Source organism: Chiloscyllium punctatum, chromosome 36, assembly GCF_047496795.1.
Source record: "Chiloscyllium punctatum isolate Juve2018m chromosome 36, sChiPun1.3, whole genome shotgun sequence".
Lineage (NCBI taxonomy): Eukaryota > Metazoa > Chordata > Chondrichthyes > Orectolobiformes > Hemiscylliidae > Chiloscyllium > Chiloscyllium punctatum.
This window is the reverse complement of record NC_092774.1, coordinates 24,267,807-24,284,055: the sequence shown is the minus strand read 5'-3', so window position 1 is coordinate 24,284,055 and position 16,249 is coordinate 24,267,807. Positions and strand designations below refer to the sequence as shown.

The 16,249-nt window shown below is 45.4% G+C and overlaps 1 long non-coding RNA gene across 1 annotated transcript; it reads right to left on the bottom strand.

Annotated features, from left to right (window-relative positions):
* Positions 1-2,158: 2,158 nt before the first annotated feature.
* LOC140460268 (uncharacterized) lies at positions 2,159-14,633 on the bottom strand. Its single transcript, XR_011953940.1, has 3 exons — positions 14,482-14,633; positions 12,428-12,632; positions 2,159-2,775 (listed from the first exon to the last, which is right to left on the bottom strand). It is a non-coding gene; the product is annotated as an uncharacterized lncRNA (long non-coding RNA).
* Between the last annotated feature and the right edge of the window lie 1,616 nt (positions 14,634-16,249).

The window sequence follows — 16,249 nt, the reverse complement described above, 5'->3', positions numbered from 1 at the left end:
CGTTGGGCTCAGGCTCTCATTCAAAGCTTTGAGCTCCAAATGGTTTTTGTTTTAAAGCTGCTCATTTCTTCCAGCCTCCTGCACTAAGTTTCCAATGTCATGTATCAGATGGAGTCGTGAATGAGTAGATACTATTGTTAGAAATTGTAAATTTTTCAGGAGTGCAGGTACTGCACCATTTCCTCAGCACTGTGTAAAGTTTCCTGGCAGCAGTAAAGTGTGTGGGCCGTGTTCACGAGAAACGATGTGGAGGAGCCGGTCTTGGACAGGGGTGGGTAAAGTTAAAAAGCACCAGGTTATAGTCCAGGTTATTTGGATGCACGAGCTTTCAGAGCACTGCTTCTTCATCGGGTAGCTGTGGAGCAGGATCATAAGACACAGAATTTATAGCAAAAGATCACAGTGTCATGCAACAGAAATGATATATTGAAAAAAACCTGGATTGCTGTTAAGTCTTTCCTCTTTTAGAATGGGTTGCAAGTTTTGGTTCATTAATGTATAAATCGCAGAACATTTTTTAAGTCACAGTCTCGAGATGACTTCAGGTTTTATAAAAATAGGTGACATCTCAGCTCTCACAACGTATGAAAGGTGTGAAGTTTGAGTGTGTCTGTATATGAATTTTGAATCAGACTGGTTCCATTATCAACGTAGGAATTTATAAAATAATACATGGATTGACTACCTGCTGATTTCTGCTCAGAGCACACATCGAATGTATCTGCAAATGCAAATTCACCCCATAGACCCATGTGTATGTGATTGCATGCTTGGTAAAGTTTGTGTGATGGAGTATAAGCCTCTGAGAAGTCATGTGCGTGGGGTGTGTTTGTATGTGTGTGTGTCTGAGAGACCATGTGTATGTGAGAGGGTCTGCGTCACTGTGTGTGAGAGAGAGTGAGTGTATAATGTAGTGGGGTCACCCAAGGTCCCTGGCGAGACTATCCTCATGGGTTCCGAACTTGGCTATCAGCCTCTGCTCGGCCACTAAAAACAATTGAGCAGTTACAGAACACACATTGGAGAGTGCAGGGTGGGACTTGTCTTTTGCTTTGCAGAAGGTGGGAGGCTCTGGATGAGAGCAAACATATGCTGGAGGACTTTGGCTCAGAGTTGGAGCTGGAAGCCAGGCTGCATATGCATCAGGGGGAAAATTAACCATCATTTTATTCCGGGTGATGGTCATTCATCTCCAGACAGAGCCTTCACATTGGGTCAGTGGACAGGATCAGGTGGGTGAGAGTGTGAATCATGCAGGTAAAGGGGATCAGAGAGGGCTGCAGGGGGAGGAGCTAACTGGCTGGGTGGTGGGAGGAAGAACAAAGTTGGGGGGGGGGGGGGAGAGAGAAGGTGGTGGTAAGAGACAGAATAGTGACAGATCGTCTCTGTTCTCTGCAGTTGGCAGCAGGAGGCCAGATGGCATCAGGATTCAGGAACCAACATGCTCAGGGCTGGAGAAGTGGGAAAGGGAGGCTGCAGTGAGTGTGGTCCAACAATGTCAGGAAAAGACAGCCAGTCAGAAGCTACAAAGATAAAGCAGAACCCCAAAGCTATGGGCAGCACAATGACTCTGTGGCTAGTGCTGCTTCCTCTCTGCACCAGGGACCTGGGTTTGATTCCAGCCTCTGGGGACTGCCTGTGTGGACTTTGTGCATGGTTTACCTCGAGGTGCTGTGGTTTCAACCAACAGTCCAATAATCTGCAGTTTAGGGTGGGTAAGCCAGGGGGAGCTGCAGAGCTATATGGTAGGTGAGTTGGTCTGGTGGGATGCTGTTTGGAAGTTTGGTGTGAATTAGATGGGCCAAATGGCCTGCAGGGATTATATGATTCTGCTGCCATGGCCACATGTAGATTGAGAAGTGACCGCTGTGGTCCTGGGAAAGGTGGGGTTTGTGGTGTCACTGCCCGCTGTCCATTCTCTCCCTGTCCCCCCAACCCCTGTCCATTTTCTCTCTCTCGACCCCCAGCCATTCTCTTTCCCTTTTTCCCCCCCAGTTCTTTCTTATGCCTCAAGACTCCTTTGATTGCTGTATCAAGACTTTCTAAGGAGAGAGAGAGAGAATGGATGTTGATGAGTCTATAGGAGAGATGGAGGTGTATGAGAAATGGCTGGTCTTTAAAATGAAGAATAGCTAAAATGATATCTTCAGAAACATCATTAAAGCATCTTCAATTTTATTAAAAAGCTGCAGGCACCTTTCTGAACCTGCCTTGAAATATACGCAGTTGGGCCACAGTTGAGTACAGGCTGTAATGGGTGAATGGCGTATTCCTAGTCTTATGATATAGGTTCCAACTTTGTAGAACAAGAGTGACAGAGTCAGCAACGGACTGCTTATGCTCTTCGGTGTCAGCAAAAATCTGTGCATACTCCTGGATTTCCGCAAAAATGGTTTGCGACCTTCTTTTGATGGACCAATAGAGAGCCCTGGAGGACCGGAAAGAGACTGGACCTCCTGCCATTCAGAGCTCCCCCATTCTCTGAATGCAGAAGTTGGACAATGAGCTTTGGAAGCTGCTACTCTCTCCCTGAACGATGGTTGAGCTTCACCCCAGACTGCAACTTCATTCCTCTGTCCAACATCTGTGAGGTACAGCACTCTCTTTTCCGTTTCTTGTTTTGCATTCTGGGCTTCAATTGTTGACTTACAGCAAGTGAAAGGAAAGGGAATGAATCCAGGGAGGGGACGGACTACGGAAACGTTGGTCCAGGTCTGTTCTCAGTTGGCAAACACATGGCAATTGCATTACCACAATGTGATAATATAGCCTTTACTGTGGAATAAAAAGCAGAAAGGAGTTGCATTGTTAAAAGTGACACTTTGGGATGTAAAGGAAGTGAGGACTACAGACGCTAGAGATTAAGAGTCAGTGAGGCGCTGGAAAAGCACAGCAGGTCAGACAGCATTCGAGGACCAGGAGAGTCAACATTTCAGACATGAGCCCTTCATCAGGAATGATGTGTGGATGTACAAAAGGCCTTCTACAGGCCGCCTACGTTTCAGAGAACACCTCTGGGACACCCGGACCAACCACCCTGTGGCTCAACACTTCAACTCCCCCTCCCACTCCACCAAGGACATGCAGGTCCTTGGACTCCTCCATCACCAGACCATAGCAACATGACAGCTGGAGGAAAAGTGCCTCATCTTCTGCCTAGGAACTCTCCAACCACAAGGGATGAACGCAGATTTCTCCAGTTTCCTCATTTCCCCTCCCCCCACCTTGTCTCAGTCCCAAACCTCGAACTCAGCACCACCTTCCTAAGCTGCAATCTTCTTCCTGACCTCTTCACCCCCACCCCGGCCTATCACCTCACCTTAACCTCCTTCCACCTATCGCATTTCCAATGCCCCTCTCCCAAGTCCTCCTCTTTACCTTTTATCTTGGCCTGCTTGGCACACTGTCCTCATTCCTGAAGAAGGGCTCATGCCCGAAACGGCGATTCTCCTGCTCCTTGGATGCTGCCTGACCTGCTGCGCTTTTCCAGCAACATATTTTCAGCTCAGCGTCCTTCTACACTAGTCAATGCCAATTGTCAGATAGGTGAAACAAGCAATCAGCAAGGCAAGTGATATATTAGCAAGGAGTTGAGTTCAGAAGTGGGGATGTCTTCCTGCAGTTGTGAAGGGTCATTGAATATATTCAAGGCTGAGTTCATCTGATTTTTGAAAAGTGGATGGTGATGGGGGAAAGTTTAAAAAAAAAGTTTTTAAGACCAGTACAGAATAGTTACAAAGTAATACAGAACAGAAACAGACCCTTCAGTCCAACTAGTTGACGCTGACTACATTCACAAACTAAACTAGTCCCATCTAGTTTGACCTATATCCCTCCAAACCTTTCCTGTGAATGTACTTATCCAAATATCTTTTAAATGTTGACAGTTCCTGCATCCACCATTTCCTCAGGACATTGAAAAAGGGCGATTCCACACGTAAACCAAAAGAAAAAAGGTGTTCTTCATGTCTTTTTTTAAAATCTTTCTCCTCACCTTAAAAATGTACTCCCTAATCTTGAAACCCCCACCCGAAGGAAACAGCATCTGCCATGCACCTCATCAATACCCCCTTCTTGACTTTATAAACTAAGGTCACCTCTCAATTTCTTGTGCTGCAGTGAAAAATGTCCCAGCATATCCACCTAGATGTAGATATATTCATATCCAGTTATGATCTGTTCAATGCTGGTGCAGGCCCGAAAGACCACATGCCCTACTTCTGCTCCCAATTCTCACCCTCATGAGTCTAAGGACAGCAAGAGACCATAAAATATTGGAGCACAAAATTAGGCTATTCAGCCCATCAGGTATCTTCATACCATTCAATCATGGCTGATAAGTTTCTCAATTCCATTCTCCCACTTTCTCCCCGTAACTCTCGATCCCCTTGATACTCAAGAGCCTATCTATCTCAGTCTTAAATATCCTCAGTGACCTAGCCTGCACAGCCTTCTGTGGCAATGAATTCAATAGATTCGCCACTCTCTGATTGAAAGGTTCCTCCTTGTCTCTGTTCTAAAAGGTCTTCCCTTTACTCGAAGGCTGTAGCCTCGGTTTCTAGTCTCTTCTGTCAGTGGAAACATCTTCCCAATGTCCACTCTGCCCAGGCCGTTCAGTGTTCGGTATGTTTCAATTAGATCACCCCTGTGTGGGCGCCTGTGTTATGGACTAAACCGGACCATGCAAAACATTCTTAAGTAGCCAGCCCCACACCATAGCTTTGAAATTTGTTTCGCTAAGTGTACAGTAAAAATCAACTGAAGTTAGCTTGGTTGATTACTAGATTTTAAAATAGACAATAATTATTCACAAACTTACACAATTAAACACAAAGATCAGAATAAAGAACCCCTACAGAACTCAACCTATCCAACTAGACTTAATTATGCTGTTCGAATATAAACAACAGTCCCAATAAGCAAACTCAATTTGAAAACCAGTAAAAATAGAACACATGCCTACAGATTGAAGTTGAGAGGCAGAAAAGAAAAGCTCCCTGTTGAACTTCCAACCAGTTCCAGAGCTGACTATGCCCCCCTTTTTATACAGGTAACTTCTAAAATATGACCACGTTGGCCTGAAATCTCATCAGTTTACATATAAACAAAAGGCCTCTTAAAATCCTTTTCGTCTCTGTACCAAACCAGACTGATATGAGATTGACCCAGTTTATTACCCCTCTGGGAAAAAAGTCAAAGACACCGTCTCCTTGAGTCAAGGGACATCTTTTAGGAAAGAATGGTACTACCTTTGTGACACCTGTTAATCAGCAAGAACCAGACCCTTCAGGATGAGGTCCAGCAGGGATTAGGTTCAACAAAGTGAGAATGGAGGGAGAGTGTGAGGATATGGGGCCTCTGGAAGGTAGGATAAAATGGCTGAAGGAGCTGCACAAGATGGCTTCTGCATTGCTACGTGACGAGCTGCTGCTCGTGTCTATAGCTGTATAAACAACTAACGACTAAAACCACTAGCATGCAGAAGTAGACCAATGAGAAAGTACTAACCACACTCTGTAAGCTGCAAGTCCTTTGTATCTCAAGATAAAGATGACCTAACCTTTATGACTTAACTTGTTTACCAATTATCATAAGAGTCATAGAGATGTACAGCATGGAAACAGACCCTTCAGTCCAACCCGTCCAGATATCCCAACACAATCGAGTCCCACCTACCAGCACCCAGCCCATATCCCTCCAAACCCTTCCTATTCATCCAAATGCCTTTTAAATGTTACAATTATATCAGCCTCCACCACTTCCTCTGGCAGTTCATTCCAAACACGGACCACCCTCTGCGTGAAAAGGTTGCCCCTTAGGTCTCTTTTATATCTTTCCCCTCTCACCCAAAAGGAATGCCCTCTCGTTTTGGACTCCCCGACACCAGGGAAAAGACTTAGTCTATTTACCCTATCCATGCCGCTCATAATTTTGTAAACCTCTAACGTCACCCGTCAACCTCCAATTCTCCAGGGAAAACAGCCCCAGCCTGTTCAGCCTCTCCCATAGCTCAAACTCTGGCAACATGCTTGTAAATCTTTTTTGAACCCTTTCAAGTTTCACAACATCGTCCTGATAGGAAGGAGACCAGAACTGCACACAATATTCCAACCAATGTCCTGTACAACCGCAACATGACCTCCCACCTCCTGTACTCAATACTCTGACCAATAAAGGAAAGGCTACCAAACGCCTTCTTCACTATCCTATCTACCTGCAACTCCACTTTCAAGGAGCTATGAACCTGCACTCCGAGGTCTCTTTGTTCAGCAACACTCCCTAGGACCTTACCATTAAGTGTTTAGATCAGAGTGGCACTGGAAAAGCACAGCAGGTCAGGTAGCATCTGAGGAACAGGAAAAATCAACGTTTCGGGCAAAAGCTCTTCATCAGGAAGAGAGCTTTATTCCTGACGAAGGGCTTTTGTCTGAAACATCGATTTTCCTGCTCCTCAGATGCAGCCTGATTTGCTGTGCTTTTCCAGCACCACTCTGATCGAAACTCTGGTTTCCAGCATCTGCAGTCCACATTTTTGCCTAGTTGATCCTTACCATGAAGTGTATAAGTCCTGCTAAGATTTGCTTTCCCAAAATGCAGCACCTCACTTTTATCTGAATTAAACTACATCTGCCACTTCTCAGCCCATTGGCCCATCTGGTCAAGATCCTGTTGAAATCTGAGGTAACCCTCTTCACTGTCCACTACACCTCCAATTTTGGTGTCATCTGCAAACTTACTCACTGTTCCTCTTATGCTTACATCCAAAATCATTTATGTAAATGACAAAAAGTAGAGGACCCAGCACTGATCCTTGTGACACTCCACTGGTCACAAGCCTCCAGTCTGAAAAACAATCCTCCACCACCACCCTCCGTCTTCTACCTTTTGAGCCAGTTCTGTATCCAAATGGCTAGTTCTCCCTGTATTCCGTGAGATCTAACCTTGCTAATCAGTCTCCCATGGGCAACCTTGTCGAACGCCTTACTGAATTCCATATACAACACATCTACCACTCTTCCCTCATCAATCCTCTTTGTTATTTCCTCAAAAAACTCCATCTGACTATCCCTAATCAGTCGTTGCCTTTCCAAATACATGTTCATCCTGTCCCTCAGGATTCCCTCCAACAACTTGCCCACCACTGATGTTAGGCTCACTGGTCTCTAGTTTGTTGGCTTGTCCTTACCACCCTTCTTAAACAGTGGCAACACGTTAGCCAACCTCCAGTCTTCCGGCACCTCTCCTGTTGACTATCAATGATACAAATATCGCAGCAAGAGGCCCAGCAATCACTTCTCTAGCTTCCAACAGAGTTCTAGGGTACACCTGATCAGGTCCTGGGAATTTATCCACTTTTAGGTGGTTTCAAGAGATGCAGCATTTCCTCCTCTGTAATAGGGACATTTTACAAGATGTCACCATCTATTTCCCTATAATATATATCTTCCATATCCTTTTCCACAGTAAATACTCTCCTTAATTCTACTTGCCAAAGCTATCTCATGTCCACTTTTTGCCCTCCTGATTTCCCTCGTAAGTATACTTCTACTTCCTTTATACTCTAAGGATTCACTATATACAACATATGCTTCCTTTTTCTTAACCAATCCCTCAATTTCTTTCATCATCCAGCATTCCTTATACCTACCAGCCCTTCCTTTCACCCTAACAGGAATATACTCTCTCTGGATTCTCATCATCTCATTTCTGAAGGCTTCCCATTTTCCAGCCGTCCTTTTACCTGCAAACATCTGTCTCCAATCAGCTTTCAAAAGTTCTTGCCTAATACCGTCACAATTGGCCTTTCTCCAATTTACAATCTGGTCAATCCTTTTCCATTATTATTTTAAATCTAATAGAATTATGGTCACTGGTTCCAAAGTGGTCTCCCACTGACACCCCAGTCACCTGACCTGTCTTATTTCCCAAGAGTAAGTCAAGGTTTGCATCTTCTCGAGTAGGTACATCTGCATACCTCCCTACTCCTATACTCAATTCACTGACCAATAAAAGGAAAGCAAACACTTTCTTCATTACCATCTCTACTTGTGATTCCACTTTCAAGGAAAGGAACCTACACTCCCTGTCTCTTGGTTCAGGAACACTCCCCAGGACCTGACCATTTAGTGTATAAGTCCTGTCCCAATTTGCCTTAGACAATAGGTGCAGGAGTAGGCCACTCAGCCCTTCGAGCCTGCACCGCCATTCAATATGATCATGGCTGATCATTCCTAATCAGTATCCTCTTCCTGCCTTATCTCCATAACCCTTGATTCCACTATCTTTGAGAGCTCTATCCAATTCTTTCTTAAATGAATCCAGAGACTGGGCCTCCACTGCCCTCTGGGGCAGAGCATTCCACACAGCCACCACTCTCTGGGTGAAGAGGTTTCTCTTCATCTCTGTCCTAAATGGTCTACCCTGTATTTTTAAGCTGTGTCCTCTGGTTCAGCACTCAGCCATCAGCGGAAACATGTTTCCTGCTGCCAGAGTGTCCAATCCTTTCATAATCTTATACGTCTCAATCAGATCCCCTCTTAGTCTTCTAAATTCAAGGGTATACAAGCCCAGTCGATTCAGTCTTTCAGTGTGAGGTAATCCCGCCATTCCAGGAATTGACCTCGTGAACCTACGCTGCACTCCCTCAATAGCCAGAATGTCTTTCCTCAAATTTGGAGACCAGAACTGCACACAGTACTCCAGGTGTGGTCTCACCAGGGCCCTGTACAGCTGCAGAAGCACCTCTTTGCTTCTATACTCAATTCCTCTTGTTATGAAGGCCAGCATGCTATTAGCCTTCTTCACTACCTGCTGTACCTGCATGCTTGCCTTCATTGACTGGTGTGCAAGAACACCCAAATCTCTCTGCACTGCCCCTTTACCTAAATTAATTCCATTGAGGTAGTAATCTGCCTTCCTGTTCTTGCCACCAAAATGGATAACCATACATTTATCCACATTAAACTGCATCTGCCATGCATCTGCCCACTCACCTAACTTGTCCAGGTCACCCTGTAATCTCCTAACATCCTCATCACATTTCACCCTGCCACCCAGCTTTGTATCATCAACAAATTTGCTAATGTTATTGCTGATACCATCTTCTATATCATTACCATATATTATAAAAAGCTGCGGTCCCAGCATGGATCCCTGCGGTACCCCACTGGTCACTGCCTGCCATTCCGAAATGGAGCAGTTTATCACTACCCTTTGTTTCCTATCAGCCAACCAATTTTCAATCCAATCTAGTACTTTGCTCCCAATACCATGCGCCCTAATTTTACTCACTAACCTCCTCTGCGGGACTTTATCAAAAGCTTTCTGAAAGTCCAGGTACACGACATCTATTGGATCGCCCTCCTCCATCTTCAGAGTTACATCCTCAAAAAATTCCAGAAGTTTAGTCAAGCATGACTTCCCCTTCATAAATCCATTATGACTCTGTCCTATCCTGTTACTACTATCCAGATGTGCAGTAATTTCATCCTTTATAATAGACTCCAGCATCTTTCCCACCACTGAGGTCAGACTAACTGGTCTATAATTTCCTGCTTTCTCTCTCCCGCCTTTCTTAAAGTGGAATAACATTAGCCACCCTTCAATCCTCAGGAGCTGATCCTGAATCTATCGAACTCTGGAAAACAATCACCAACGCATCCACGATTCCCCGAGCCACCTCCTTCAGTACCCTGGGATGTAGACCATCAGGCCCCGGAGACTTATCAACCTTCGGACCTAACCGTCTCTCCAACACCAATTCCTGGCAAATATAAATTCCCTTAAGTTCAGGTCCTTCAGCCACTGTTACCTCAGGGAGATTGCGTGTGTCTTCCCCAGTGAACACCGACCTGAAGTACCCATTTAATTCTTCTGCCATTTCTTTGTTCCCTGTAATATATTCCCCTGTCTTTGTCTTCAAAATGCCTTTCCAAAATGCAACACCTCACATTTCTCTAAATTAAACTCCATCTACCATTCCTTGGCCCATTGGCCTATCTGATAAATTATAATTCATAGTGAACTCTCTTTCCTCTCTTATTCCTGAAAAGCTGAAAATCTCCATCCCACACACTCTCCCTCCATTTTTACTTTGCTGAACCTCATTCTGAAGGGTCTGGATCATTCCGATGAACAGGTCCACACTCAGGGGGATCTAATTGAAACATACAGAATACTGAACAGCCTGGCCAGAGTGAACATTGGGAAGATGTTTCCACTGATAGGAGAGACTAGGACTCGATAGCACAGCCTTTGAGTAAAGGGAAAACCTTTCAGAATAGAGGCAAGGAGAAACTTCATCAGCCAGAGAGCAGTGAATCTATGGAATTCATTGCCACAGAAGGCTGTGGAGGACAAGTCACTGAGAAAATTTAAGACGGAGACAGATCGGTTCTTGAGTATCAAGGGGCTTCAGCGTTACAGGGAGAAAGTGGAAGAATGAGTTTGAGAAACTCATCAGCCATGATTAAATGATGGATCAGAGCTGATGGGCAGAATAGCATTATTTCTGCTCCTATGTCTTGTGGTCTGTTGATGTCCTGGACACAGTGTCAGAATTGGGAGCAGGAGTAGGCCATTTGGTCTTTCGAGCTTGGACCAGCATTGAACAGATCAGAACTGGATATGAATCTACCTCCATCTCGGTGGATAGGCTGAGATGTTTTCACTGGAAGTAAGTGAGGGCTTCAGATGCTGGAGATCAGAGTCCAGAGTGCGGTGCTAGAAAAGCACACGTCAGGCAGCATCTGAAAAGCAGGAAAATCGACGGTTCGGGATATGCCCTTCATCAGAGCTTATGCCCAAAACTTAGATTTTCCTGCTGCTCGGATGTTGCCTCTCTGTATTTTTCCAGCACCACACTCATTTTCACTAGACCACAGGAGATTGAGAAGTGACCTTATTGAGGTTTACAAAATCATGAAGGGGACAGATGAGATGAAAGGCAGGGGTCCTTTCCCTTGGATGGGGGTTTCAAGATTAGAGAGCAAATTTTGAAGGTGAGAGGACAAAGGTTTAAAAAGTCATGAGGGGCATGATTTTTTTTTTAAAAAGAGTGGTTTGTGTGGAATGAATGTCCAGAGGAAGTGGTGGATGCAGGTACAGTTACAACGTTTAAAAGGCATTTGGATAAGTACATGAATAGGAAAGGTTTGAGGGATATGGGCCAATCTAGGTGAGGCTAGTTTAGTTTCAGTACATAGTCAGCATGGAGTACTTGGACTGAAGGGTCTGTTTCTGTGTTGTATGACTCTAACTGTTCTGTACTGATCTTAAAACCATTTTCTGCTTTCCCCCATAAACATCCACTTTTTTGTTGTTCAAAGATCAGGTGAACCTAGCCTTGAATATATTCAATGAGCCCCTAACTGCAGGAAGACATCCCCAATTCTGAACTCAATTCCTCTTGCTAATATACCACTTGCTTTGCTCATTGCTTGCTGCACCTGTCTGACAACTGGGGTTTACTAGACACTGAGCCCCCTTTGTACATCCATACATCATTCCTGATGAAGGGCTTATGCCCAAAACATGGACTGTCTTACTCCTCGGATGCTGCCTGACCTGCTGTGCTTTTCCAGCACCACACTTTTCAACTCTGATCTCCAGTATCTGCAGACCTCACCTTCTCCACATCCCAATATATCACCATTTAAACAATGCACGTCCTTTGTTTTTTTTTACAGCAAAGGCAATAACTTCAAATTGCGGTACTGTATTTGCCATGTGTTTGCCAATTATGGTCTTCTCTACATCAGGGAGACCAAACGTAAACTTGGGGAATGGTCCACAGCTGAAGCCGCAGAGTCTGAATGAACCTCCCAGTCACCACCCATTTTAATTCCCCTTCCCACTCCCTTTCTGACATAATCACCTTAGGTCTCCTGCATTTCCACAATGAACCAAACCGTAAATTAAAGGAACAAAACCTCATCTTCCACCTGGGCAGCCAACAGCCCGGAGGCCTCAACACTGCGTTTTCCAATTTCAAATAACCCCCCTTTCCATCACCGACTCACTTCCCAGTCCCTCCCATTCCACTCTTCCTTGCCACCAACCAGATTCCTTCCACCCACTTATCAACCAGGTTGTACCCTCTACCTGTCTCTAGCTATCTCCACTTCACCACCCTGCCCCAGCACACCCTTGTTCTGCATCTTCCCCTACACCCAACCCCAGGCTGGAACAAGGGTTACACCTGAAACGTCGACTTCTCCACCTCCTGATGCTGCCTGGCTTGCTACATTCTTCCACCCTCCTGCCGGTCTATTTTGCCAATTGAGACACAGATCTGGACCAACGTTTCCCCGAGTCTGCCCCCTCCCTGGGATTTGTTCCCTTTCCTTTCGGTTGCTGCAAGTTAACAATTACACCCCAGAATGAAAAATAAATAGAAAAAGGGGTGAGAAAAGAGTGTTGTACTCACAGATGTTAGACAGAGGAAGGAAGTTGCGGTCTGGGCTGAAGCGCAATCTTCATTCTGAGAGAGTGGCACAGCAGCAGCTCCAGAAGGTCATGGTCCAGCTTCTGCTTTCAGACAGTAGGGGAGCTCTGATTGGCAAGAGGACAAGTCACCTTCAGGTTCTCCAGTGCTCCTTATCGGTCCATCAAAAGAAGATCTTGCGCCTTTTCTGCCGACATCAAGGAACATGCCCAATGTTTTGGTGACACCACTGAACACGCGCCCTGCAATATGCTCTGTGGTGATACTAGTGTTACTGACAGATTTTAAGTGTCCAAATACCGAGAGGAGAAAAAAGGGTAGAGCCACAATTTTTTTTTCCCACATGGCTTGACATTTTATTGTTTTGGCATTTTGTCTGGCTGCTCAATCTCTTTGTGTTTTCCCCAGTGTAGTGGTAAAGTTCAGAACTAGAGGGCATAGGTTTAGGTTAAGAGCAGAAAGATATAAAAGGCACCTAAGGGGCAACGTTTTCATGCAGAGTGTGGTGCGTGTATGGAAGGAGCTGCCAGAGGAAGTGGTGGAGGCTGGTTCAATTACAACATTTAAAAGGTATCTGGATGGGTATATGAAGAGGAAGAGTTTAGAGGGATATGAGCCAAGTGCTGGCAAATGGGACTAGATTAATTTAGGATAGCTCAGAGAAAGTGAGGACTGCAGATGCTGGAGATCAGAGTTTAGAGTGTTGGAAAAGCACAGCAGGTCAGGCAGCATCCGAGGAGCAGGAGAATTAACATTTTGGGCATAAGTCCTTCAACAGGAATCTTTTCTGAGGATGTAGAATCTGGGTTGCAGTTCTGGGAAAAGTGAGGCTCTGAGCTTGGGCAGGACTGACTGCAGGTAAAGTAGATGGCTGATAGTGTGGAGTGGAGGATCCAGAAAGAAAATCGTTGTTGAAGCTTTCGGATTTGTAGTGTGTACTGGATATCCTGTTCAGGTCCAAACTGGGTTGGTCTGAATGTGGTCCGGAGTCCATGTGGGATCAGATGGCTCCGTAGCCAAGCAATGAGAAAGGAGATATGGCTGTGGTAGTCAAATTGCTTGAGGACATGGCTGAAGAAATTCTGGGCAGAGGAGAGGACTTGGGGGGTACAGTGAGAGAGGGACTCTCAGATCTTTGTAGACAGAGGAGGAGAACTTCTTCCAGGTAGGCATCCATGGAAGAGTCTTCGCAGTAATGTTGAAATCAACTCGGAGAAAGTGAGGACTGCAGATGCTGGAGATCAGAGGAGAGAGAGTGTAGTGCTGTAAAAGCACAGCAGGTCAGGCAGCACCCGAGGAACAGGAGAATCGACGTTTCTGGCATAAGCACTTCATTAGGAATCTTTTGATTCCTTTCGGGCATACGCCCGCCTGATGAAGGGTTTATGCCCGAAACATCGATTCTCCTGTTCCTTGGATGCTGCCTAAGCTGCTGTGTTTTTCCAGCACTACACTGTCAACACTAATTTTGGATATCTGGTCAGCATGGACAGGTTGGACCAAAGGGTCTGTACTATGAGAAGCATACTTTGACAAATTACAAGCTACTGTATGTCCTTGTTAACAAGGCTACGTACACCACATGCTTTACTAACCATTCTCAACAGGTCCTGCCCCTTCAATGACTGAATAACATAGACATGCTGGTGCATAATCTCCTTCACTAGTATCTCCACACTACCCGAGGGAATTGTACAAGTAATAGCAAGAGTAAACAGCAGAAGGATTTTTTAAAAAGTGAGGATAAACAGCACAAGGATTAAAAAAAGGGTAAAAATCACAAGCCCCAGTAAAATCAGATGGAAAGTGAGTGTAAAGTGTCACTATGACAGGACAGGCCCCACATTCCTTCCCCTCCGTCCCCCCCCCCCAACCTGCCTCACCTTTCACCTCCCGGGCCCAGTACCTTCCAGGTGGCCCCAGAGTTGACACAGGGGCCGCCCCACGACCAGTAGAACTCCACCACCCAGGCGGCCGACGGGTTCCCAAACAGGCCCTTAACCCCATCCACCTCCAGAAAGGTCACCGGCTCCTACCTGCTGTACAGGCGGGCGGTGTGGCCGTGACACAGCAGCTGCACCAGGAAGGCGGCGGTGCCCAGTGACGGGTGTCTGCCCCGGGCCGCACGGCGCCATTTTCCTAACGGCCGCCCCTTCCCCGCTCGAGCGACTTCTCCTCCCAACCGCCTTCACCCCCGCGTGACGTCAGCTCAGGGGGGATGGGCGGGGCTGGGGGAGCCTCACCGTCACCAAGTAACAGACACCTCGCGCTACAACTGCTCATTCACAAAAACAAACTCTCCTGTTTCGCTCTGCAGCTGCAGGGGAGGACACTGCCACGTTTCGAGGAGCCCTGTCTACATTGGGAAAGCTCACGGCTCAATTTAAACAGATATTTCTACGTAATAACGAAACGTCGTCATACCTAAAGGGGGAAATCTGCATTTTAAAGGGACATGGACATTTTCACGGGCTATTTCTGCAAATAAAGAGATTTAATGGACAAGAGCTCGTGGGTCCACAGTTAAAATGCTTTGAACAACCGTTTTTTTTTATTTCACTGCCTTCCCAGGATACAGAATTTCTCCCATCTGAAATTGTTTGCCCAGAAAAAAAATCCAGCAGGAATATGATTATGGAGCTATCAATAAAAATGTCTAATTTGGGTCACCCAACGTTATTAAAGGTTCGATTTGCCCATCAAAATTGCTAGAATTTAAGGTGTTCCATTGTTGTTTCAATTATGATCCATTAAAAAGGAATATCCAGTCTCATCTGAGTGCAGAACCAACTCAACTGACTGAACAACCGAAACAACTATTCTGTATGAACTTTAGATGTGACATCCTCTCCCCCTCTCTCTGTGGACCCAATGGAATTAACCAGGGCTGGAAGTACCACTCTTAGAATACGATTGCTGATCTACAGTTTGCTTCAGCTGCTGAACATAAGGAATTAAAAGCTGCGAGCCTGATCCCGCACAATGCACAAAAACAGACTGCTCACCCGTGTCTGCGCAGAGGATAATTTTCACTTGGAATGGATCACAAAATAACAACTGTTACCAGTCCCGCAATTCATGAGTTTCCCATGGACAAAGTTAAAAATCACACAACACCAGATTGGAATCCAACAGGTTTATTTGGAACCACTGGCTTTCGGAGCGCTGCTCCTTCATCAGGTGGTTGTGTAGAATTAGGTCGTGATCCCGGAATTTGTAGTAAAAGAGTCAAGTGTCATGGAGATGTGATACATTAAACAATTTTAGATTAAATCTTCCATCTTTTAGAATGGGTTTCTGCTCTTTGATATGTTAATCCCTGAACTTATTTTTAATTACCTTCTCAAGAATGTCATTTAAATGCAGAGTTTTTCTAATAACAGGTGTGAATTCTGTCTGGGTCCCAATGTTGAGTCAAACTGACATTTTTCTTAGAAAATCTCTGCAATTAAATTACACTCGAGAAGGTAATTTATAGATTAGGGTGCACATTAGGGTGGATTGGCTGTGCTAAATTACCTATAGTGCCCAGGGATGTGCAAATTAGGGTGGATGGTCCATGGGAAATATGGAGTAAGGGGGTGGGTATGGGTGGGATGTTCTTCAGAGGGCCAGTGTGGAATAGATGGGCTGAGTGGCGTACTTCCACATTTTCGAGATTCTATGATTTCCACAACCCCGCCCCCCCAAAGGAGCATTTTATCTGTATCTATCCGGTCAAGCCCCTTTCAGAATTCTACTGGTTTCAATAAGATCACTTCTGGTTCATAGAGGTATACAACACAGAAACAACTCATCCATGCC